Source organism: Ornithodoros turicata, chromosome 1, assembly GCF_037126465.1.
Source record: "Ornithodoros turicata isolate Travis chromosome 1, ASM3712646v1, whole genome shotgun sequence".
Lineage (NCBI taxonomy): Eukaryota > Metazoa > Arthropoda > Arachnida > Ixodida > Argasidae > Ornithodoros > Ornithodoros turicata.
This window is the reverse complement of record NC_088201.1, coordinates 204,017,574-204,041,717: the sequence shown is the minus strand read 5'-3', so window position 1 is coordinate 204,041,717 and position 24,144 is coordinate 204,017,574. Positions and strand designations below refer to the sequence as shown.

Below are 24,144 nucleotides of genomic sequence, written 5' to 3'. Positions count from 1 at the left end.
TAAAACCAGTTCCCTATCATCAGCTCAAAACCGCACCAAATTGTTCGGGCTTTAAGTAGGGCTTTAAGTAGGGTGAGTAGCCGAGTGAATGACCTGGGACAACTGATGACCATTCTGGAAGAAATTATATATGTGCTCCTGTGTCAGGGGACAAGCGTGGTCGTTATACAGTTCTTGAAATAGAACGGTACAGAAGGTTGCAGGCGAAGCAAAAAAGAAAAAAATCCTACAGATCTTGTCATAGAGATCCTATGCAAGGGTAAATTAACAATGCCCATTACTGGGTTTAAGCTTATTCTGCAGATCAAGCGATTCAGACGGTTGCTGGTTCTCATTTACTGGTATTCACCCACGAGGCACTTTCTTTTTGTAATACACATGTTGTAGATTTTTTGTCTCTAGCCAGTCGAGCCAGCCGAGCATGAAATGCTACGCATTCCAATTATTCGATTTCTGATACAAGAGCCAGGAAACTTTTTTATAATCGTATAACAAGAACAGTCCCATTCAGTGTCTTCTATCTCTTTGGCCTTTTCATTTTCGGCCTTTTGACTTTCGGCCTTATGATTTTTCGGCCTTCTTATAGTTCGGCGTCATGATTTTCGGCCTTCTGATAGGCTTCCTATCGTATACATCCAGACTGTCACGGAAAGACGTGCGCAAATCTCGAAAAAGAACAGATCTACTGGAAAGAGGTCAATATCATATTCTCAATAACAACGTTCCTGAGCGTACTACGGGCCAGTTCTCACTTGGCGACGCGGCGCACCCGTCGAGAATGACAATGTTATGTAAGGAGTGTCTTTTATCTATTTCACAAGTGGGTCTGTTGGCTGGTTCATGTAGAATATGCACCCCTTGAGACTGACCAAGGTTAGGTCAGGAGAACCTGTTATGTATTTCACACGTTGGGGAGTGTTTCAGTTTATGTGGAATATGCACCCGTCGAGACTGACAATTGTTAGGAAAGGAGTGCCTTTTATCTATTTCACACGTTGGCGTGTGGGCCGGCTCATGTAGAATATGCACCCATGAAAGCTGAAAGAGATTAGGTCAAGAGAGCCTTCACCTGACCTAACCTTGGTCAGTCTCGACGAGTGCATATTCTGCGTGAACTGACCCACTCCTCAACGTGTCAAATATGTAGGAGGTTTTGATTGATCTGTCTTAAATATTTTTATTAGTGGCCAATGCAATAAATAAGGCAGCTGGAAAACAAGAAGCAAGTAAAACGGTGACCTTATGTTCGCCCTCAATGTAACCAGCGTAAGCGTTTGTCCGGTGAGCTTTTGTCTGCGCCCAGTGAGATACACCGTTCGAGCGGTGCACTCCCTTGAGAAAGTTGCTCAGTCAAACAGTCAAACACCACAGTGCGTTGTCCTCTCCTTCAGCATAGTATGATAACTCATTGCAGTTATGCTCCTACATTTGACTCAAACCTACAAACCATAAACTGCCAAATTAAAATTATCCCAGCATTTTCTTCCAAGTTGATATGTTATCCGTCGTTGCACCACAAGGGTGACCGTTATTTTTTCTCTCTACACTCTTAGAAAAATGGTTGGAGAGTAGCAATCTCGATAAGTGATAATTCCATTTACCACCCCTTTTTACGGTTAGGCCCCATATCCTCCCAATGCCCATTTCCACCGACGTACCAATTTAACCAAAAGCTTATTTCATCCGAAAAAATGTTCGGAGGTTCTGGGCTTTCGGTTGATCTGGGCACTCGGGTGGCAGTGACTCATATCCTCCAAATGCTCTTTTCATCCGAGCGCCCAGAACCACCGCAAGCGGGATACCTGAAAGGACACGCTTCCCCCGTTTGTCAGGGAGAGGAGGAAGGGTGAGCGGTTCTTGGGTGCGCGGGAATCCACTATACTTCCTGCAACTGACTCAGAAGTGAAGTTTCACAAGGAAATGCATTATTGATGTCGATCGCGTTCAAGAAGTGATCCGAACCCAACAGAGAGATATTTTCGATGTGAGTGATTGGGGCCCAGGCACTGTGTAGGTCATCATAGTGGAACGCCAATAGTAACAAAGCGCCCATGGCACAGGTGCCGAAAAAGCTTACCAAGGGAACCTCCTCCTTTTACTTTACTTTACTTTATGCTTTTTGTTAATGCAGTTCAGACGTTCAGAAAATACGCTATTAACCGGCTGAAACAACCCATAGAAAAAAGGTTTCAAGCAGCATGAACGCATGAAACCAACATATCGTCTGAGCTGTCAATCTCCTTTATTTAGGTGGATGAGGTCTGTGTGTTTTCCGCCGTCCCTCTATATTTTCCAGATACAAAACATACTGTTGGAACTCAAGATTCTTCTTCTTCTCTCGTGCAACACGGACGTCTGTTCTTCTGCTCCCTCAAATACAACCACAGAGCACTATCTGGGACGGGGTAGTCTACCCCGTATGGCAGCGACCCAGAACCCCCTTCCCGCTTGCGAAAGGCGGGATACATCGCCGCCCCATCGCAGCCGGTCGCCGATAGCCCGTCGCTCCCAAGAGGGTGATGACGGGAAGGCTTCGCAGCGCCAGGACGACTGCCCTCCTGCTGACTGGTCTTCGGAGACAGTTATCCTCGACATGAACGATACGAACGAGGACAACGACATGACCGAGGACAACCTTGATGACAACCCCTTCACCCTGGTGACATATAAGAAGAAGCGCTCGGAAGGTATTCCGGTCGTCTTCATACCCACGTCTCCTGGGGCATCCTTCTGGCGCGTTAATCCAAACGTCGTTGCGCGTGACATCTGCGCCGCTGCCCAGGAGCCTATACGAAAACATCGGTTCAATAAGGACGGAAGTATGTGTGTGTTCGTATCATCTGAGGGTGCTGTTGCCAAATTGCTTGGCCTAGTGACTGTCGCGGGTGTAGGTGTGCAAGTGAGCATCGCCAAGTCGTATGTTGAGAACATGGGGAAGATCAGCGACGTCCCTCTGCCCTATGCTGACGATGAAATTGCCTCCTACCTAGAGGGCTTCGGGGTGGTGTCAGCTCGTCGGCAAGTCCGACGTATCTCCACGCAGGATGGTCAGGATAAGCTCATCCCCCTCAGATCGGTCATTCTTACATTCAAGACCAATGTCAAACTGCCGCACAGTGTGACATTGGGTTTCACCGACTACGCTGTGCGCGAGTATGTTGGGGCTCCTGTCCAGTGCTTCAAGTGCCAGCGGTTTGGCCACATTGCTCGCAACTGCCGGGGTTCAACCACATGCAAGATATGTGCGGGGCCGCACATGCAGACGGACTGCACTGTGAAGCGACAACCCAAGTGTGCAAACTGCGGGGGCCCTCATGTGGCTTCGGACTCGCGGTGTATCCAGAAGAACATAGCCACTCGACGTTATCGGGACGCCGTTTTGCCCAAGTCTGGCAGCTCCGACAGAAACCAAGCGGGTGTTCGCGTCCCGCCTGCTCGTCCCGCGCCTAAGCCTGCTAAGCCCGCCAAGCCTGCTAAACCGTCTTCGAGGCGCCCCCGTGCCCCCCAGGGCGTTACACTTCCTACATGGCAATTCCCTCCAATGGTCAGCCGCGGCACAGCGGCGTCTGCCACCGACTCAACACAGCCTTTGAAGGCGGACACGGATAATTTGCGGCCGGCTTCTCCAAAAGTTTCCTACGCGGATGCAGCCAGCCATCAACCGCAAAGGTCTCTGCGGCGGCCTGCAGTGTCGAGCGAGCTGAGGCGTTCAAGCTCTATGGTTAGGAACCGGGATGACATGCTCAGCGCACTGTTGCCGCTGGTTTTTGTCGCTTTGAAGGCTGTCGTCGCCGCTTTCCCTGGTGCTTCCCAGTTGCCTGAAGTCCGGGCTCTTCTGGCAGCGGACAACCTCTTTTTGCCACACAATGCAGCAAGCGTGTAAATCTGCTGCCATATTGCAGTGGAACGCGCGTGGCCTTCGGAATAAGCTACCCGACTTGAAAGCATTCGCCCTTCGGTATCAGACACCAGTACTTGCTATTTGCGAAGCGTATGTCCCGCAAGACTTTCGACTTAGTGGATATATCACTTACACATTGGACAACACATCTCCGTCTCGAACCATCATCTGCGTAAGAAATGACCTGACCTCGACACTAATTCGCTCTCGACGTGACCCATTTGACTCCATTGAGTGTAAAGTACGCATGGGCCGTACCGTATTGACTGTTGTGAGTCTGTACATTCCCCCGTCGGTTACTGTGACAGCTCGCAGTATTAGGGATATATTTGCCTGTCTCCCAGCCCCGTTTGTTGTTGTTGGTGATGTCAACGCACACCATCCCTTGTGGGGTAGCAGAAAGGTTGACACCCGCGGCAAAATCTGGGCGGACGTTATAGAGGATCTGCGACTGCATCTTCTCAATGATGGGTCATCTACGTTCCTCGGCCGGTGTTTTCGGTCAGACTCTCTAGACCTCTCTCTGTGCTCCAAGGATGTCTCCAGGTACCTGTCGTGGGCGGTTGGCCTGGACGGTCGGGGAAGTGACCATCTTCCCATTTTCATTGGTTTTAAAAAATTTCTTCAGAAAGAACGGCGTAAAGCTGTAACGATAACGGATTGGTCAGCGTTTCGCGCCTTGTGTTCCACCAGCACCCGACCTGACCTCTCAGCAGACGAGATGGCAGGATGCATCGAGGAGGCCCTTCGTTCATCAAGCAAGTATGTTAAAGTCGTTCCTGGACATCTCGGCTCAAACCCTAGGGTTGAGCAGCTGCGGGCATACCGTCGACGCGCCGAGCGCACTGCTCGTCGGACTGGGTTGCTCAAAGACATCCAAGAAGCCCGCCGCGCGTGCAAGGCAGTCACTAAGGAGCTGGCTGCGATTGATCGTAAGCGCTGGAGGCAGTTCTGCGGATCGTTGTCGTCTTTTGACAGCCCTGCGAAGATCTGGCGAGTGGCAAGAAGTTTAAGCGAACCTCCCACGAACCAGCATCCTTTAGGTGCGCTTGCGCTGTCCTCCTCAAAGTCCGAAGCAGAGGTGGCTCAGGCCTTCTGCAACACCATTGCCGCTCCTTCGAAGGCTGCAAGTTCAACATGGTTTTCTTCCCACGTGACTACGTTAGTCGAACGGGTTCAAGCTGCGCCCATAGTCACTGATCCGGACATGGATATGGATTTCTCACTGGCCGAGTTCCGAAGCGCGCTGCTGCTGTCTCGTGTTCGGTCCTCTCCTGGGCCGGATAATGTCACCTATAGGGCTCTCCGCAACCTTGATCAGAAATGTGGGAAGTATCTGCTGGAGGTATTTAATAGATCATGGAGGTCAGGGAAAGTACCCGACAGTTGGAAGCGCGCACGTGTTATTCCGCTATTGAAGCCAGGCAAACCACCATCGCAGCTCTCCTCCTTTCGACCAGTGAGCCTGACTAGCTGCCTTGGGAAGTTGATGGAGCGCATGGTACTCGCTAGACTGGAGTGGTGGCTCGAACATCGCCGCGTCTTCCCGGAAGAAATGTCAGGCTTTCGACGGCACAGAGCAGCAATAGACTCGGTACTCGATCTAATCACTTCTGTGGAAGACGCAAAGGTGCGCAAGAAGACTGTGCTGGCTGCCTTCCTCGATGTTAGGCGGGCGTACGATACTGTCAGCCACGCTTCTGTCCTCCATGGCCTTGTTGATGCCGCCCTGCCTTTCAGAGCTCTCTCATGGCTTACTGATTTCCTTCATGGACGGGAACTGTTCGTCCGCACAAGCCAGGGGGATACAGACTTTGTCAAGCTGACCCATGGGGTGCCCCAGGGGAGTGTTCTGAGCCCCATCTTATTCAACATTGTTATGGCTGGCCTTCGAGGTTGCGTCGGTAGGAAAGTGGCTATCTACATCTATGCCGATGACATTTGTATCTGGACCACCGGTAAATCCCGTCCTGCCCTCCAGCGACGCCTCCAACTCGCTCTCGATGCTATCCAGCAGTACCTGTCCCTGGAGGGCTTAGACATATCGACGGAAAAGACAGTAGTAATTCCTTTTACAAGGCGGAACATGAGGCCCTTCCAGCTTTCCGTGGCAGGCATACCGTTGAAGCACGTGTCTCACCATAGGTTCCTCGGTCTCACTGTTGATGCTAGGCTCTCCTGGCGGAGGCATATTGCAAGCTTGGAGATCAAGATCTACCGTTGGATTGCAGTGATCCGTCGCTTGGCAGGCATGAGATGGGGCAGTGACACGAGCTCTCTGTTGGCCGTCCACAGGGCTTTGGTTCGAGGGTCCCTCGCGTATAGTTTGCCGGTGCTTAATGGCCTGCCGACATCTTCTGATCATAAGCTGCAGTGCCTCCTGGCGCGAAGCCTCCGTGTGTGCCTCGGCGTCCCCCGAGCAGCAGAGACCCGAGCAGTTATTGCCGAAGCGAGGGACTCCCCGCTGGAGGTTCTTCGCTACGGTGAGACCTGCCGACTTTTTCTCCGCCTTTTATCCCATCATCGGCGGCACCCGCTCGTTTCGAAGATCTTGAGGCGCAAGCACTGCAAGGTCCGCTCGGTGATGACTCAGTTGAAGCCTAGCGTCCCGCGTTTCGTAGTGAAGACAGTGGCTTCCAGTGCCCCTCCATGGTCTCTGTCAAGCCCAGTCACCTGCCTAACTGTTCCTGGCCTGCATGGAAGGAAAAGGGATACAGCCCCGTGTGTCGCCAAGCAGCTTACCCTGGGCATGATGAACGACAACTACGCGGCGTCAACGTCAGTTTTCACTGACGGGTCATCTACTCGGGGTCATCCTCGGCATTTGTCATTCCATCCCAGTCAGTCTCCTGTGGTCACCGTCTTTCTCACAGAACATCGTCTACGTGTGCCGAGCTTTACGCCATCCTATTTGCTATGCAAAAAATATCCGCCAGTCCAGCTCAGTCCTGGGTCGTCTTTACAGACTCAAGACCCGCGCTCCAGTGTGTGGCCAACTTGGGGATACGTGGACTCCTCGGTCCTGTTGTCTTTGACATCCTGCAAGCTTATAAGAAGGCGACCATTGTAGGGCACACTGTAATATTGCAGTGGATCCCCGGACATGTCGGTATCAGCGGCAACGAAGAAGCAGACAGAGCCGCATTGAACGCCCATCTGCACGCAGCTTTTTCCCCGATCATGATGTCGTCGGGCGACCGAAAACACCTCCTCTTGACTCTCACCGGTCCCAAGATGCAGGCTCAGTGGGAACACGACATAGCTCACTCCCTTCTCTCTGATGTAGACCCCACGCTTTCTCTCGTCCTTCCTCCGCGACTACCGCGCCCATTAACTGCTCTCTTCCACCGCATGAGGCTCAACGTTGCCTTTACACCTGCCTTTCAACATCGTCTCGGCTCCACCTCGTCTTCCCTCTGCCCCACTTGTGGAGTGCACGGCGACTTCAGCCACGTCATCCTGGCTTGCGGGCAATACCACCACGAGCGTGCCCTAATGGAACTCTCTATGCAACGCATCGACAAGCGGCCGTTCAACCTAGCGAAGATCCTCGGTCCGTGGTCGAACGCTGCCCACCAGTCGCAGGGCCTTCGTCTTCTGGCGGAGTACTTGTGCTCCACCGGTCTGGCGACGGCTCTTTGAACGCCCCATCATCATCCCTTCATCCCCCCCAACGCGAAATAGGGCAGTGTACCGCCTCAGCGGCGGTGAATCGCCCAGCCCATTACCATCCAATGTATGTATGTGTGTGTGTGTGTGGAACTCAAGAAGAGACAGAGAGAACCGTCTGGTTTGACGGCGAGAGCTCAACTGATAATTTTTAATGTAAAGCTAGGTTGCGGTCGAAATACGGGGGCAGCTTCTCCGCGACGGCAGCCAGTCAAGACGTCGGGGATGGAGCAGAGCTGGCTTGCGGGTCCCCGAGAGGCATTGCGTTGCACGGGCCAAGGTTCTAGAATGTTCGGTCACGGAACGTTCGGGTCACCAGTTGTTGGAACTCAAGGAGAGACAAAGAGAACCGGCTGGTTTGACGGCGAGAGCCCAACTGATTTATTTTCCGCGGCTACGCAGGCGCGAGATGCTGATCGAAGATGACGCTGGCACCGCTGGGGCTGCTACAATACCATTCCCACCATGTTCTTTTTCCGTGCCTCATGACGCGGACCTCCTTGAGCTTCCGAAGATAGTGCTTCTCCCATCAGCAACGTGCATACGAATAAAATTCATTTTCGAAATATCTCTCTGTTCAGATCACTTCTTGGACGCGATCTTAATTTTACACACCGAGTGTCGTGTCATTTCTACCCACCCAAGCCGGTTTTTCGTCACCTCCACCACCACCTTCCCATCCAAGCTCAGGCTTCTTTAATATAGATTTCGTGCATCAGCTCTCATTTTTATGTCAGTCATATCTGTTACATCTCTAAGGAGAATTATTAAGCACGGGAACAAAAGAAGCTATAGAAGTTAGCGGACCGCATACATCACGCCACAGAACATTTCGAGCACCGAATGAGGAGCGTGTATCAATCAGATAAAGGCATCGCATCCCGGCATATCGCATATCGGCCGGAATACACCTTCACATAATCGCCGCAAACACAAACAAACACCGCAATGAAAAAACATAGCTGCGGGCAATGCCGAGTCAACAGCTCATGGCAAGGCTGACACGCCCGCAGCACAAGTGAGACAGTCGAAACACTATTTGCCCTTATTTCTCGTAAGAGCCGCTGGGGTCGCTCTCTTCCCGACTTTAGCTTCACCAGTCGAAGTGGCGTTCCAGTTAACTCTGCTTCCAGCTGTACATTGGAGTCTCGCACACTTGGGAACCGCTCACCCTTCCTCCTCTCCCTGAAAAACGGGGGAAGCGTGCCCTTTCAAGTATCCCGCTTTGGGTAGTTCTGGACGCTTGGATGAAAGAGCATTTGGGGGATATGGGTCACTGCCACCCGCCTGCCCAGATCAACCGAAAGCCCAGAACCTCCGAATATTTTTTCGGAGGAAATTGGTTAATTTGGGACGTCGGTGGAAATGGGCGTTTGGAGGTTATGAGCTCCTACCCCTTTTTACACCCTTCATCATATGCTATTTTAATCTAGGTGGCAGCTATAGAAGTTACCCTTTTTCCACACCCTTTTTTCTTTCTTCTCCCCAATTTGAATGGGGAACGTAACGGAAAGTACAACAACAGGAAACGAGAAACCGCGGGTTCGTCTTTCATGCCTGACATGAACGCTTTCGAAGAGGACGATACTTTGTGGGGAACAAATTTCTCGAAATACAAGCACAAAGGCACGCCAATGTATTTGAAACGGCGAAAATTAGTATCACACACACACAAAAATAAATAAATAAACTGACGCCCTTGCGCTTCATTCCAGTTGTACACCATCGTGGGACCTCTCATAGAAGTACCTAGTGTTGACACGTCTTCCTAAAGCTCAGGGCCAACGAATATTCCAAGTGAAATGCATAGCTTCATTGAAGGGTAGCGTGTACGCCGTTCAAGTCAACTTCAGGAGGGTGTGTCGTGCAATTCTGGAAATGATTGAAATATCAGAATCACGAAAAAGTCATATAGCGAGGGTAATCTGCAGCGCTTCCAATTCAAAATGACGACCTGTATTGCGATGAAACTAGAGTGAGTGATATACTAATATACAGGGTGTTGTAAACAGTAGTGTAAACAGTGTTGTAGGGGGGGGGGGGGGGGGGTAAACAGCACTTGTGTGGCAACTGAATTTGCCATCTTGCAAAAATATTTTCATTTGGTTTTAATTAAAATAAATTGAATTTCTTTAATTGAACTCCAAAATTTCCCAAGTCAACCTAACGTTTTTTTCTACAGAATTTGAGAGCCCGTAGCGAACTTAGTCAGCTCCACCAAGAAATCCGCTCGATATTGCAAATGGAACTGCCCAAAAAAAGTCCCGAAGTTGAGGCTTCAGAGTTTCGGGTATTCAGCAGCGCACCAAATCAGTCGCAAAGATGCGCGAAGGGCAGGACATGTTCCTGCCCCCATGGAGCTAGAACAGTTTATCCCCGGACCGGCGTGCAGTACAAGACGCGCCGATAACAAGGCGGGTGTCATTCCACCATACGTTGATCAGCGGCAAACAAAAATGATTCCGCCTCTTTTTTCCCGGCCTGCTTTTTTTTTTTTTTTCGACCTAACTTTCATGTGGGCAGGAGCAAGTCCTCCTCTCCACGAATCTTTGCGTCTGATTTCGTGCGCCGTTGAATACCCGAAACTTTGAAGCCTCAATTTCGGGACTTTTTTTGGGCAGTTCCATTTGCAATATCGATCGGATTTCTTGGTGGATCAGACTAAGTTCGCTACGGGCTCTCTAATTCTGTAAAAAAAAGAAAATGTTAGGTTGACTTGGGAAATTTTGGAGTTCAATTAAAGAAATTCAATTTCTTCTAATTAAAATCAAATGAAAATATTTTTGCAAGATGGCAAATTCAGTTGCCACACAAGTGCCGTTTACCTCGTATTTTTCCGTCGCCCCGCTTTTTTTATAAAGTCCGAATGACACGTTTTTTGAAACACCCTGTATATGTACAGGGGGTGTCACTTGAGACTGACCAGAATTTTGTTAAATTCGTGGTTTGCTTTTCTTTCCAAAAAGTCGTTGAATATATCTATTCCAGACAGGGCCTACTCAATGGTGCTGGTGTATCACTAGTTAGTGCAACCGTTGATTGCGTTTATAATGAATCTTCACAATTCCTGAAAACAAGTTGAACGCGCAATTCCAGATTTGTAGAGCACAACCCTGAGAAGTCTAGTCAGCAAGCATCGAAACAGTAGCACATTGCTGTGCCCTTAAAAAATATGCGAAAATGCACTATCGTCGAGCGTTGCGCGAGTTCGGCGGCCGCTTTTTCTTGTCGCTCGCTCACGAGCTGTGCAGTCCCTCGAGAAAGTTGCCTGCTTTCATGGAAGGAGTGTGACCAAAACGCATTGTGTCGCCAAAATCGTTGTTGTTAGGTCAAACACCACAGCGCCTTGTCCTCTCCTCTATCATTACATGACTCATTGCAGTTATGCTCCTACGTTTGACCCGAACCTGAAAACCATAAACTCCCAATTTAAAATTATCCCAGCATTTTCTTCCACGTTGATATGTTATCTCCTGTTGCACCACAAGGGAGACCGTTAATTTTTCTTCCTACGCTCTTAGTAAAATGGGTGCAGCAGTTACACCTTTAGAAGGTAATAGTGGTCACTATATGTTGTGCCTAAAAGGTTGCAAAGTTACCTCACTCTCAAAACAGAACTTCAACGCATAGCACGTTTTCCGCTTCTGATTCGTCAGCCACGGGGGCGTACGCCTTCCTGTAGTATATTTTGATAAATAATGATTTCATTTACCACCACTTTTTACACCCTTTATTGGACGCCATGTTGACCTCGGTGTGAACTATAGAAGTTACCCCCTTTTCACAGCCTTTTTCTTTCTTCTCCCTGATTTGAATGGAGAATGCATCGGAAAGTGCAACAACAGGAAACAAAAACCGCAGTTATGGCGTTATCGCATAGTTTTGCACGACTTCACTTCGTATTTTACACTTTGCCATCCTCTTCTCTTTCTACTTCCTCAAGAACACCAGAGTGGCAGCAGGTGGGAGAGTCAACTTGTCTCAAGCGTTCTTGAGGATCTGGAGCAAATTCTTCTTCATTGCTCCCACCCATAGGTGGGGAGTAACGCGTTACAAAGTAGTGCGTTACCGGTAACGCGTTACATTCGAGTAGTGAAATATGGTAACGCATTACATTTGGGAGAAAAGTAATGAGTAACGTAACGTCATTACATTTTTACTAACTAACGCGTAACGGCGTTGTGCGTTACTGCGTGTTTGGGAACATTGCTTCATCGTCTAAACTTGAAAGCTTGAGCGAGGACCGTGCCTGTAGAATCCGGGAAAATCCCCGATTTTTTCTATTCATCTTCAACAATGACAAGAAGGTCACATCTGCACCCGCGAAGAACGCAAAAGGACTATTGACCTACCCTGGTTGAGATGTCACCTTTGTCTACCACCTCTATTTTTCACTCCCTCTGGTATTTTTCGGACGAATGGGGTAAAAGCGACAGAAAAATATCCTCTACCGTCTGAACAAGTAACAAAGTACCAAGGGATTCGCTGTTTGGATTTGTACTGTGTGAGATAAAAGGTCATCGTCTCTATCAACCTTGACAAGCAGCACGCACTTGTCATTAGAAGTCCGCTCAGCCACACAGATGAAAATTTTGAGCGTCAACTACTTCTGCGTTGCAACAAATCATACATGTGATCATTCATTCATGTCAATCATTCTTGTGCACAACATTGCGTGTATTGATCTGCGGAACGCACTTGTGTGACTCAACCAAAAATGGTACATATTATAAGGACAACTGGCGAAGTAATGCAAAAGTAACGGCATTACTTATCAGAAGTAACGGCGTTAGTAACGCGTTACCTACTATCGCAACAGTAACGAATAACGTAACGCGTTACTTTTTAAAAAAGTAGTGAGTAACGGTAGTGCACTACAAAATAAGAGTAACTTCCCCACCTATGCTCCCACCACCAACCTTCCCGAACCACACTCCCCGAGTCTCTTCGTCAGCTGGACTCTCGCCTCTTCTCCCTATCGAAATTGCTTGGTCCCTGGCCTAATCCAGCAAAGCAACGATCTGCGCTCAAAGCTCTTCTTACATTTCTGGACGCCATCGGACTTCGATCGTTATTGTGAAGGGGCTCGTTATTTTATTCCCCACATTCCCACCAGCAATGGGGTAGAGTATAGCCTGTGGCGATGAACTTCCCCACTCTCCAAAGTCAAAAATAAAGTTGTTGTTGTCTTTCTACTTCTTCTTTTCCTTGGAATACGTACTAAGCAACACGCGTCTTTTTCTTTTTTCTTGTCTAGTGTAACATGCTGTGTTTCATCCTCCCTTTTTTCTTTGTTCTGATAAATATATCTCCCCGTACGTGGTAATTGCATATTCTTCAAATCCATGCCTCACACAACAGTTTCCACGCTCTGTATAATCCGAATCCCTGTCTCGTTCATGGCCATAACCTTGTCATCGTCGACGTCGAATGTTGTTTTAGTTTTTATATTCCACGTGCACACGTCGTTGTCCACGCGTGGTTGCAAAGGAAATAATGCACCTCCCGTGAGAGACGCTTTCGGCATTCAACTAGTTTGTGGAAATATAATCTCTCGCAACCTTGACACTCTATGGAAGTGAAAGCTACTGTCTCACTCGCAGCCTGAGTCAGCGATTACACAGTAGCTACAATGAACACGTGCTGGGGGTCTTCTCTGGAGCTTATACCGGGAAGTGAATGCCATGTACAACCCATGTAACACATGGTGCGCTAGTATACGTCTAAAAATAGGCTAACTTGAGACTTTAGGGATACCGATCAATTTAGACGTCTAGAAGCTGTCCATAACGTTATACATTATTTAGACGGCTAAGAAGGGGTGGTCTTCAAGACATGGCAGAGATGTTTCGCAGTGGTCATCTACCGTTAGACGTCTAAAAGCATGTCACATATTGGCCACATTTAGACTTTCATGACAAACTTATGCAAATGAGCTATTACACAGAGTTACGTCTGTGCTCTGCGAAAAATTGTCAAAGTATTTTGTTTTTGCTGCTATCATGATACAGCGACTACAAACAGTGTGGATTTTACAACCGTGGGGTTCAACGTGAGTAAATTCAATTTTTATTTGCACTGACCCCATGAACAACCTAGTCCGAATAATTTTAAAGATCGTTGCAAGCAGGCAAAAGAAAGTACGACTGCGCACTAGTGCTACAATGAGACGAAAATATAAGTGCGAAGAAGCCCTCCCTCAGCCCCCTCGGCCCTCGGCACGCCAGTTTGTAAACGGCGTCGGCAGAGGGTGTCGCAAGCGGCGCACCGCAACGGTCGGTCAGTGTCATATTCTACATAAACTGATACACTTCCCAACATGTGAAATACATGACAGGCTCTCCTCACCTGACTGATCCCGAGGGGTGCATATTCTACATGAACTGACCCACTCCGCAACGCAAAGGCTCCCCTAACATAACGCTGGTCAGTCTCGACGTGTGCATATTCTACATAAACTGAGACATTCCCCAATGTGTGAAATACATAACAGGCTCTCCTGACCTGAGCTTGGCCAATCCCGAGGTGTGCATATTCTACATGGACTGACCCACTCCGCAACGCATCAAGTACGTAAAAGGCTTCCCTAACATAGCGCTGGTCAGTCTCGACGTGTGCATATTCTACATAAACTGAGACATCCCCCAATGTGTGAAATACATAACAGGTTCTCCTGACCTGACTTTGGTCAATCCCGAGGTGTGCATATTCTACATGGACTGACCCACTCCGCAACGCATCAAATACGTAAAAGGCTCCCCTAACATAATGCTGGTCAGTCTCGACGTGTGCATATTCTACATAAACTGAGACGTTCCCCAATGTGTGAAATTCATAACAGGTTCTCCTGACCTGAGCTTGGCCAATCCCGAGGTGTGCATATTCTCATATTCTACATGGACTGACCCATTCCGCAACGCATCAAGTACGTAAAAGGCTCCCCTAACATAACGCTGGTCAGTCTCGACGTGTGCATATTCTACATAAACTCAGACGTTCCCCAATGTGTGAAATACATAACAGGCTCTCCTGACCTGAGCTTGGCCAATCCCGAGGTGTGCATATTCTACATGGACTGACCCACTCCGCAACGCATCAAATACGTAGAAGGCTTCCCTAACATAACGCTGGTCAGTCTCGACGTGTGCATATTCTACATAAACTGAGACGTTCTCCAATGTGTGAAATTCATAACAGGTTCTCCTGACCTGAGCTTGGCCAATCCCGAGGTGTGCATATTCTACATGGACTGACCCATTCCGCAACGCATCAAGTACGTAAAAGGCTCCCCTAACATAACGCTGGTCAGTCTCGACGTGTTTAGGCGTGACCCTTTATTAGACGCCATGTTGACCTCGGTGTCAGCTATAGAAGTTACCCCCTTTGCACACCCATTTTTCTTTCTTCGCCTTGACTTGAATGAGGAATGCATCGGAAAGTACAACAACAGGAAACAAAAACCGCAGTTATGGCGTTATCGCATAATTTTGCACGGCGTCACTTCGTATTTTACACTTTGCCATCCTTGTCTCTTTCTACTTCTTCTTTTCCTTGGAATACGTAGTAAGCAACACGCGTCTTTTTTTTTTCTGTCTAATGTAACATGCTGCGTTCACGTGGCTGTGTTTCATCCTTCCTTTTTTTTTCTTCAAATAGATACATCCCCGTGTACGTGTTCATTGCATGTTCTGCGAATCCATGCGCCGCACAACAGTTCCCAAGCAGCAAAATGTACTGAAAGTCGAGTGCAATAGGGGTGGACGGGTAGGCGGAAGGCCTTGAACAGACTCCTGAAACTAAAGAACACTGATAATACACATACCGTCCACCCCTATTGCACTCGACTTTCAGTACATTGTACGTGCTGCTTCGGTTTCCACGCTCTGTATAATCTGAATCCCTGTCTCGTTCATGGCCATAACCTTGTCATCTTGTTTACGGTTGATGTCGAATTTTGTTTTAGTTTTTATATTCCACGTGCACACGTGGTTGTGAACGCGTGGCTACAAAGGAAATGCCATGTAGAAGGTACTCACTGGAAAGTTAATTCTCGTCGAAGACTAATGGAACGGTTCACAAACAGAGATTTATGAAGGACAAAAGAATCACGTACGCCTGTATGGAGTGTCCTATAAAAGCCAGGCAGTTCCTATAGTCTACACACATCTGAAATATCCTACCTATACAGGTAAGCACTTTGAGAGATAACCGCTCTTGATCATTTCCTGTACTTGACTAGCATGGTTGTCCGTTTGCAGTGCTTTGCGTTGGCTATTATGTGGGGTAACGCAACTGAGTACATCTAATCACTTCATAACCACGGCTGCTTTGGCACAGTTCTAACCATACTACGTTTGTGATACGATAAGACGTCTGTTTGTTCCTCCCTCAAAATATCTCGACTCAAAGATGACTCTGGAAAACGACGGCGTTGAAAAAAAAAAGACTCCTGTAATAGCATGCATTTATCACCAGAAAAGCACAAGAGCCGAAAAGCGTATTTTCAGCCTCAACGTCAACGTTTTAGAAGCCTAACCTTAAATGCGTAACTCGCAACTCATTTTTCACACGAGACAATTGATGTTCTGAGGCTGGAACACATGTCTAGGACAAACACATACGAGTTCATTATTTCTTTCATCGTTTTTCACTTTCTTTCAAACTACACATGGCTGTATCGGATGAAGTGAGGTTTCTACTAAAACTATTTCTGAGGACTTCAAACAAACAAGCTCTTTTATTCATTTTCTCCAGGAAAGTTTCAACGATCTCTTCGTGGACACAATGACGCCTCTACGTTTCGCTGTTGTCTTCGTCCTCCTCTTTGGTAACACTAATATAGGATCTAATATAGGATGTTGTGAAAGTTTGATCAAACCAAAAGCTCCATTTTGATAGCTGCGGTAGTTTCCAACCCACAATTATTCTGCTATAGCCAGAAGAGATGTCCTAGGATAGTACAAGACCCAGTAATTTATCCAAACCCTCCACACCACTCCCCCCCCCCCCCCCGCAAGTGTATCCTCTACAGGGTGTGCCCTTACGATTTCTGGGTTAGATACATGTCAGTGATGATATGTTATGATAACGTAACTATGATAATGACGCACCCCCACCCTTTTTTTCCAACACCCCTCCACGCTTGGAATTCTGGGTAAACCACTGAAAAGAACACACGGTGTTCGAAACATTGGCGGGTTCTGAACTACGGTTTTTGTCCCCGTCTTTTACCCCTAGCGGATCGCTCCAGGATAATTGAGCTTTAGTTCGGTTGGAACTTATGGCGAAGTGACTGAAAAACGCCGATATACCCACCCCCTATCCATTCCTTTTCCTTGAACATGTCCTTCGCCCTAAGGCAGCAGAAAGTTTTCTACACGAAGGCTTTCCTCGTCTTTCGGTAACACGTTTAGAGATATGAGGTAGTCACGTGAACAGGTACTCAGGGCGCGTAACAAGCTGTCGGAAGCGCGTGATGCAGCTCATCTGGTGCGATCCAAGTTTGGGGGGAACTTGAGAGTGCGAGAACTTCAAAATTTACCTTTCTTTTTAAGGTGGATTTGTCGCCAGTGAAGCTGCACCTGAAGGACACGAGCTTGAACGTAAGGACTTTTGCAATTATTAACGATGTTACCGTATAGCCATCATTGTGAGGACGTTTCCCTTTGCAGGTCGTGACGTTGTCGTTGAGCTCTGCGCTTGTCTTATGGGTGTTATCGATTGCCCTAGCGATAGTTGCACACTCTCGAGCGAGTGTACGGAATGCGCCGATCTCTCGGTATGCCTTTGTTATGGGGGTAGCACCTGCCCTGGAAAGAGTTGCACAGCGGAGAGCGGCTGTTCGAAATGCACCCATACCATTGAGTAAACAACATGGCTGACTGGCATCCCTCAACTACGAAATGATCAATTGCACGTATATGAAATAAGAGACCCTGGTATTCTCCTTTACCAATATGTTCATGGGTGGCGGGAACTTTTGAGGGCAATAAATTGTACTAAGCAGCAGACATTGCGTTCGTTTATTTCTCTTTCGATTTTCTGTACGACTGCATTTACATCGGATCCCGTACGCCTGCACAGCTGTACGCCGTGCAGCGATAACAACACATGCAGTCTGAAACCCCACCTTTACTGCGTAACACTCTGGCCATCAACCATTTTGCCGAACGATACATTTATTGGTTCACAGAACAGTGGAGTCTTTTTCTAGGAGTTATCGTATAAGGTGACAGTCAAAAGGCCGAAACTCAAAAGGCAGAATTATCAGAAGGCCGAAAATCAAAAGGCCGAAAAATCAAAACACCGAACAATCATATGGCCGAAAACCAGAATGCTGAAAAATCAAAACACCGAACAATCAGAAGGCCGATAAGTCAGAAAACCGAATTATCGAAAGGCCGAAAAATAAGGAACCCGAGATACGAAAACTGTTCTTCCAACGGCGATAAAAAATGAGCTCTACAAATTACGTAGGATAAACTGGTTGTGAATTAATACAGCACATAAATTATTTCCCCGAATTTCGCGTTAATAACGTACTTTCGATCACTAACGGGAAAACAAAAAGGAAAAGTACACATATGAGTGATTGTGTTATTGTATGCATTTATTGTACACAATGTCAGTAAGTAAAAATGAAAAATTACAAGCTATGCGATGACATTTCCCATTCTCATCCCATTTTCAACAACAACTTCAACCTAGGTCATTCCTAAAACCAGTTTCCTATCATCTGCTCAAAACCGCACCAAATTGTTCGGCCTTTCGATAAGTAGGGTGAGTAGCCGAGTGAATTACTTGGGACAACTAATGACCATTCTGGAAGAAATTATATATGTGCTCCTGTGTCAGAGGACAAGAGTAGACATTATACAGTTCTTGAAATAGAACGGTACAGAAGGGTGCAGAAAAAAATCCTACAGACCTTGTCATAGAGATCCTATGCAAGGGTAAATTAACAATGGTCATTACTGGGTTTATGCTTATTCTGCAGATCAAGCGATTCAGACGGTTGCTTGTTCTCATTTACTGGTATTCACCCACGAAGCACTTTCTTTTTGTAATAAACATGTTGTAGATTTTTTTTTTCTAGCCAGTCTAGCCAGCCGAGCACCAAATGCTACGCATTCCAATTATTCGATTTCTGATACAAGAGCCAGGAAACTTTTTTTATAATCGTATAACAAAAACAGTCCCATTCAGGGTCTTCTATCTCTTTGGCCGTTTCATTTTCGATCATGAGATTTTCGGCCTTATGATTTTTCGGCCTTCTTATAGTTCGGCGTCATGATTTTCGGCCTTCTGATAGGCTTCCTATCGTATACATCCAGATTGTCACGGCAAGGCGTGCGCAAATCTCGAAAAAGAACAAATCTACTGGAAAGAGGACAATATCATATTCTCAATAACAGTGATCCTGAGCGTACTAGGGGCCAGTCCTCACTTGGCGACGCGGCGCACCCGTCGAGAATGACAATGTTATGTAAGGAGTGTCTTTTATCTATTTCACAAGTGGGTGTGTTGGCCGGTTCATGTAGAATATGCACCCCTTTAGACTGACCAAGGTTAGGTCTGCGTGAACTCACCCAATCCCCAACGTGTGAAATACATAAAAGGCTCTCCTGAGAAAACCTTCGTAACTCTCCACGGGTACACAGTCCACACGAACTGACCCATTACCACACGTCTAAATAACGTAAGAGCACGGTCCTTTGATACTCTCTCTGGTCACGAAACTCCGACGGAAAGTTAGCCTAGGGACCGGAGCTGCCGCGCGGCGGCGCGCGCATAAGCAGCAGGTGGTGACGGTCGCGTCTGGCGCAACGTAGCCGTATGTTCGCGCGTGAGCTGAGCTGGCCGTTTTGGGTGGTTTTGAGCGCAACAAACCAAATAATGTTGTTCAACGTATTTGAATTGTGTTTTATTTTACACGTGCACGGGTGTGCAGCGATATATAGCTCTCTGAGCAGTATAATCGGTTGCGGACGGAGGATAACTTTCAGCGAGAAATGGCTTTCACACACCGACGTCCAAATGGGACTGATCGCAAATTTGCAGCGGCGCTTTGTCACTTAAAAACGCTGTGTTTAGGCAGTTATCTCATCGACACGCTTTACTGTAAGTGTTTCGATCGCATTTGATGTTTGAAAAAATGAACTTCTCCACCTGCGCTACAGCAATGAACCCAATCATCATTTATTGCAGATTTACTATTTTAGGTAGCAGAACTCTACAATACTGCTATTGCAACGTGTTTCCCACACCATGGAGGTTTTAATTAGTAGTAAAGATAGGTATAGAAACTACGACAATGAGAAACTACGACATGGACCCTTGGACCCTGCCCTGAGCCCTGCGCGTATTTTTCCCAGCGCGGCGCGTGTGCGGAGGCTTGTCCGCGCGATTATAACATGCAGAGACATGCAAAGAAGGGTCATACACCAAAAAGGACAAGTGAAAATATATTTATTAATACCATTCAAATTGAGATATATTTATTAAAGCCAATAGTGCTGGGAATTGTGATGCCAATCAGGTGAAGGAGAAAAACCCAGCCGAAAAATCTTCACCAACTGTAACAGGGCGGTGCTCGGGTGGAGGGTTGCTGTGGTGGGCGGAGCGTGACCGGAGGGCTGCGTGCGCTCTTACCATTCACCCTGGGCTGACTTCTTTCACAATTTTCCTACTTGGGCGTCGCGTGGCCGGAGGGCTGCGTGCGCGTTTACCATTCAGCCTGGGCCACCGACTTTCGTCATTTTCAACATCAGTCGACTTGAATCATAATTTTTCCAGCTGCAACAGGTGTGCAGTTTACATGCAAAGGATAGCCATACACAAAAGTACAAGTGAAAATATATTTATTAAAGTCATTAGGAATTATGTTATGACTCCGCGTGAATGGGAAAAACTTAGCCAAAAATCTGAAATAGAAGGAACACAATACACGTAACAATACTTATTACAGGTATGATACATTAGCATTGAATAGGTATCACAAATCAAACACAATATTTTTATTAGTGGAAGTTTTCAATGAATCAGAATTGATAGCGCATTTAAGATATTCTTAATCAATACGATTACAATCAAAATTACAAATTGTATTATAAAAAGTCTAATATTCCTATACGTGAGAACCATCTTTGCAATAGCGGGAAGTTCTGATAGTTGTATGCAGTTAAATGTGAACAGCAGAGACTCTGGAGGACTATGGGACACGAACACAAGAGGAAATAAAATCTATACCACTACATTGGTTAATCAAAACAACATAGTAATCTATCATTCAGAAAATGAAAAAAATCAAACTCATCAGGAAATAGACATGTTAAAAAATGAACTTCACCACATAGCACACTCCTAGCCAACAAACAGAATAAAGAACGACACGAACACAAGAGGAAATAAAATCTATACCACTAAAAAGAAGATATTCCACTTCACCATATAGCACGCTCATAGCTAACAAACAGAACAAAGAACGACACGAACACAAGAGGAAATACAATCTATACCATTACAAAGGAGATATTCCACTTCACCACATAGCACGCTCCTAGCCAACAAACAGAACAAAGAACGACACGAACACAAGAGGAAATAAAATCTACACCACTACAAATAAGTTATTCTTAATCAAAACAACATAGTAAACTATCATTCAAAAAATCAGAAGAAAAATCCAACTCATCAGAAAATTAATATTCCTATACGTGAGAACCATCAATGCAATAGCGTGAATATCTGTCATAACATTTCGAGCGCAATAGGGAATCTCAGTTTCAAACTCCAACATTACTCAACTTTTAATTTCTTATTAAGTGAATAGCATAGACGTAAGGAAATAACGAGAAACAACACAATCAACAGCTACAATTATTAGAGAGCCAAAACCTGCGCACCATCCAACACATAGAGAAATAATAGCTAATCAATCTATCAAAGGCGAAATAGCGCACACTTAACAATATAGCACAAACTTAACGCTGAAGAACAGAGGAACACGCGGCGACAACAGAGGAAAATAATCTATCATTGAACCATCATAAAATCGAACAATATACAATTTTCATTCTAACAAACACTACGAACCTTGATGGAGGTATCCAAGACATAGGAAATATGCACGGTTTTCACTCTTTTCCTCTAAGCCGGGAGACTTTATGTCTCTATCTATGTGACCATAGCACAGCGCATGCTTTATCACTCAAAAGGTTAGGGGCTATATTACTTCGTCCAGCAAACGGGGCGCTCTAGAGGTCAGATAAGAGAGTTCAAAGGCGATATATTTTATTGTGCAGCGCAAATAGATGTCGATATCACTCGCTGGGGTCACTATCTTTTCGCATCCTTTCCCTGAAATGGAAATCTTTCGTCAAAGTGGTTGTCAAGTCGGCTAAGTTTGTAGAGATGCGATATTGTTATTGAAGATGTAGAGAAAGTCCAAATTATTAATTGGTAGCAACGATACTCAATCAAAAACGAGAAACAAATTTAATTACGTCAATTTTTGTAATATCTTGCAACAGAAATTTCTAATGAACCACACAGAAATATCAAATGTGAAATGCAACTCAGAGTTATGAGGCATTCCCATCTTAGAGGTACTTACTTATGTCAATCGAGTGAGCAATTGAAACAAATACAAGACAATAATTATCTCGAGCGGTAAGTTCACAACTCATAGAATATCAGTTGAGTGAATACTTGAAACAAAATCAAAACAATAATTCTCACGGCAGCTGGAGATTATAGCATTCTAAATCAGATGATAAAATTTTAATCAATAAAATAAACATAGATATGCTTTTAATTAAGTGTAGACATGCACTTGAAAACAGAAGAGACAATTGCTCTACTTTGAAAAGATGGACAGATTTTGTACTCGATACCATAAGTCATGGGAAGATGTGATAAAAAAACTGCTTCGAAAAGGAGGAGCCGCGAAACGATTTCATTATCGATGCATTTCAATACGTCCTAGACATGGTCGTATTCGGAGATATGGTACAAACTACAGAACTGAAGGTGCAAGAATTTATATGCCGAATCTACAATACTTATAAAAATATCTGCACATCAACGTCGGAAGGGCCATTGGGATTGATGGCGGAGTTTTTGAGGTTTGCCAACGAAGAATTGAAATACACTAGACCAGATGTAATTGTAATCATTGCAATGGGCATTGCGTACATCAAGAAAGCAGTCGGATCAAATTATCATATACAAGCGGTCTATATCGCACGATTCATTACGGATTTGTTGAAATTACACATATCTGAGATGGAAAGTACATAAAATCTTATCACGTGATATATTCCACTACCACGGCAACGCAATTATTTTCTTCTACCAGTCTCTGTAACGATGTCGAATCAACAGAAGTTCAATATTGTCGTGCAAGGTCTAATGGATTATCACCTGTTGAAACTCAACAAACATATCAATTGCGGTGGACCACCGGACGATTTTCATCTAATACTCTCTTGTACGCCATTCAAGAACCTTCATACAAAGAAAGGAAGCATCAATAAGAGACTGTGCAAGTTCATCGCGACAAAGTGCAAGTTGTTGAAGCAATACAAACACGGCGACAACATAGCGCCTGCGTTAATCAACGCTGGATTCAAGCGCCCAATAATCAGAATAAACTATTTAATGTCTTCGGAATTCATCAATGAAGACAACAAACGAAAACTTCAGAGTTTGAAATAGAACTGTAATTTATCGAAATAAACAAGTGTATAAGTGAAACAATAATTGTAATCTTTGTCATCATTATAATGAATTCTTCGCATCACAATGAAAAACACTTTACATTTAACATGGCTAGACCGAGAACAATGATCGCTAAGGAAACGAATATTCCACAATTTGTGTAAGAATTCTCATATGGAATGAGACCTGACCACCAAATAGCTTTTACTCGACTACACTCTATACAAATTCAACACCCGATGGATAGAATTGCCGGAGAAGGATCGGTCATTGAAATTTAGAGACATGATACATCGGTCTATGATTACAAAAAGGATCACTAATCTCATGTGAAAACTTATCATATTTCATGAATTAAATTCCAGAGTGCATGTATATTTCTCAATCAGTTGCACTATCCCAGACTTAGTAAAAGAAAAAAAGGCCTCTTTGACAAGCAACCCGATTGGAGTGCGGAACAAATAAATAAATATTTTTGTCAACACAGTTGTCCATTGTTTGAGTAGGAAAAAGGAGCCATCCATGGCTTGCAGTGGGGGCCAAGATATGGCAAAACGGGAAATAAGGCAAGATAACTGATTCCGGCGGGTCGTTCGCGACAACTTTTACAATCGCATTGGGGTTCACTGCCTGGGAGATAATACGAAGCCTTCGCGAAAAGCGAATCTATTATCAGATGCCACAATGCAAACGAAAGATTTTACGACCACGACGTACAGGCCAAGTCTACGTTTCTAATCACGTAGTCTTCGTAACACACGGCACACAAACGTATATGAAATAATCTCCAAGTGGCAATCAGATTTTGGGAGAAGCGGATCACACAACAGCCATCAGAAGTGTTTAACCAATGT

The 24,144-nt window shown here is 45.9% G+C and overlaps 1 long non-coding RNA gene across 1 annotated transcript; it reads left to right on the top strand.

Moving 5' to 3' along the window:
• The first annotated feature begins 15,591 nt into the window (after nt 1–15,591).
• LOC135375579 (uncharacterized) lies at nt 15,592–17,580 on the top strand. Its single transcript, XR_010417287.1, has 4 exons — nt 15,592–15,758; nt 16,325–16,397; nt 17,125–17,172; nt 17,242–17,580. It is a non-coding gene; the product is annotated as an uncharacterized LOC135375579 (long non-coding RNA).
• Nucleotides 17,581–24,144: the final 6,564 nt, after the last annotated feature.